This window comes from Papaver somniferum, chromosome 11 (genome assembly GCF_003573695.1).
Source record: "Papaver somniferum cultivar HN1 chromosome 11, ASM357369v1, whole genome shotgun sequence".
NCBI classification, from domain to species: domain Eukaryota; kingdom Viridiplantae; phylum Streptophyta; class Magnoliopsida; order Ranunculales; family Papaveraceae; genus Papaver; species Papaver somniferum.
Window position 1 is genome coordinate 126977979 of NC_039368.1, and position 3176 is coordinate 126981154.

The window sequence follows — 3176 nt, forward strand, 5'->3', positions numbered from 1 at the left end:
AAGGGTCTCTGGAAATGATGCATATTGCAATAGTGGAGTCGCAGCTTTTTGAAGAGAGCTTCAGGCTTTAATTTTCTTTCACTTTGCGAGTCTGTGGGTCATTTTATCATCCTTTTCATCTCCTAGCTAGCTCCTCTTCTCTATGCACACCATAGACGAGAAGATTCAGGGTACGATTGTGTGCTTCGCAGGTCCCTCGCATCAACTCTGTTGGTTCGTCCGATCGTCTCCAAGCGGACCCATCTCTATACCTACATACGAAGATCACAGCTTAGAGGTTTGACACTCACCAGACAAACCGGACGGCGAGGCCGCGAGGGCTTGATTATTCTTGATGGCCATTCTCACAATAAATTCTTTTACCAGCTGGCCATAGGCCGGATATGAGTATGGAGGTCATGGTCTTAACCTGCTTCAGGGATTATATCAGCTGCTCTAAGAGACCTGCTTGCACAATACGTTTGTTTAATGTGCTGTGCCAGGCAAATAGACACATCAGCACGACACATCACGTGGCACAGCACGACACGCGAAAAAAACACGCCACGTCGTGTGTAAAATACAGCACAATACATCACATTTGATGGATATTTCACAAAAAAATCATTGTTTGAGCTAATTTCTGACATTTTATTTTCGTTATGCTAATTTAGATCCGTAATAATACATGTACTAACTAAAATATCTCAAAAATATTTATTTTGGAAAACATAAAATAAATGTGCAAGCACAGCACAACACGTTTATTTTTCTGGCACAACACAGGACGACACGCCATTTAGCACAACACGTCTAAATCTCTAACAATTACTGGATTCAAATTCCTACCTCCATAGTAAAAAATAGTATGCCAACTATCAGACCACTTGATAGTTGGCACCCTGTCTAGAAAATAACCGTAAAAAGAAGGATCCCATCACCTTATTATTGTTTCACAATTAACTAATATATACTTTTATACAAGTATGATTTGGTGATGTCAACCAACAAAATTTTTATTTTTCTTTTTGGATGATATCTTTTATTACCCTTTTGAGAGATGGTCATGGTCTGCCAATATTTCACTTAGAAAGATTAGATTTCACGAAAAAGATAAACAAAAATGATTTATATTTCAGTTTTTGTTTAAAGCAAATTAACAAGTCAAGATTCTCAAACTAAGCATATATTTAAGATGGGTCCTCTTTCTATCATTTCCATATCTCATGCGCTATAATTTTTCCTTCAAGTCAAACAATCATATAAATTTTCATCTCGCTTTGCTTTTAATTGCATTCACTAATTTGCATTTAGTAGTAGTTGGATTAAGGGTCAAAATGCTAAGCACCTAGCCTGCTGCCTTGTTCCTTACTTGGATGGATCTTTGGGGACTTAAAGCTTAATTATTTTCCACTGGCCAGCACTACCAGTAAATGGCGGATTTTGCAAGTTTGCAAAAAAAAAAAAATAAAAAAATAAAAAAAGGAGGATGAATAAAAAAAGGAAAATCAACAGTTGGCTTTGCCCAGATTTGAACCGAGATCTTCGGTGTGTTGGACTGACGTGATAACCAACTACACCACGAAACCAGGAGATAAATTTCTACAAATTTATCACCTTAACCAAGAAGTGGGTCAACAGTTACGACATCTAGAACTATGGGCGAGCACAACAGAAAAACACTTTTCTAAAACTCACAAAGATATCAAACTCGCATTTAGTCCACTCTTACTGTTTTAGTCAAGGTCTGAAAAACAGGTCACGACCACTGAGCGTGACCGTTATAACGCGTTTTGACGAGTGTGAGCACGTTTCAGGCAAAAAACGCGTTATTTAGATAAAAAACGCGTTTTTTATATGTTATTCTAAAATAACGGGCGTTATAACGGATAAATAGAAAATGAAAAAGAATTATGGTTTGAAATTCCTATCTAACAGTTACAACGTGCGTGAAAACAGTTATAACGGGTCTAATAACGTTGTTATTACGTTTTCTATATATTATTCTTTTATTCTTTTATTTTTAAAATATCAGTTGTAATTTTTTAATCTTTAATTTAAAGTATAAAGAATTGTAAGGAAATATTTTTATATTCTTTTTTATTAAAAAACGTTTATAACTGACGTGAAAACGGGAAAAATGGTCTAAAAAACTTACGTTAAAATGTTATTTAGATGGCAAAAACGTAAAATTCAATTTTAGAAAAACGGTTCTAACGTGTGTGAAAACGGAAAAACGATCCTAAAAAACTGCCGTTATTTCCTATTTATCGGCATTATATAGACATAGGGTTCGGGGACCCTCACGGTCACGGTATATGGGTGTGACCGTTTTAACGGGTGTTTTTTTTTTAGAAAAAAACGGATGTTTTTCAAACCTTGGTTTTAGTCCGTTTAGAATTTCAATCCTGCTTCTGTCACTACTTCTCAACAGTTTTTTCTCACCCATACATTTTGAAGTTGGAGTAAAAAAGATTGTCCGCGAGTCCTTCGTCAATCACTTACTCTAAATCACTATGCATGGATCATGGCAGATAGAAGTGGAGAACCACATGGTTCTAGTACTATTACACTTGATGATGCTTCATTAAAAGATCAAAACCATATACACGACATTTATACTTTATACAAAGCATTTGCAAACAAATGTACCATTCATCTTTATATTTTTTTTAACCTGAGAGTATGAGTTTTGTTTACTGTAGAGTACAGTACAAATTAAATGACTTCCTGATTGGTTAAAAATGGCAACACTGCAAGTGCAGCGTGTCAACATGAGTCTGGTTTGGAATGGCAAAAAGAGTAGCTGTAAAACCAAAAAGGAAAACCCTAATCTTCTTCTTCTGCTTCTTCTTCTTCTTTTTCTTCTTTTGTTGTTTAATCACTGTCTTTTGTTATAGGTTAGGTTAACCAAGAACTATCATCTATAGGTTCTTTTTTGGTGCATGTTTAGGACCAGCAGCTGCATTGGAATAAGAAGAAGATGAGGAGATGACAGTTTTCAGGTGGTCACAACATCAATATGGGTTCTAGGTTTTATGGTAGTACTATATATAGATCGATAGCTTCTTCATTGGTCATGTATGAATTCAGATTCTTCTTGACCACAGTGCTGAGTTCATTGCAGCTGCACTTCTTTTTTTTTTTGTGTTACTAGCTCGGCTGCACTCTGCAAGGTCATAGAGTTTGAACCCTAC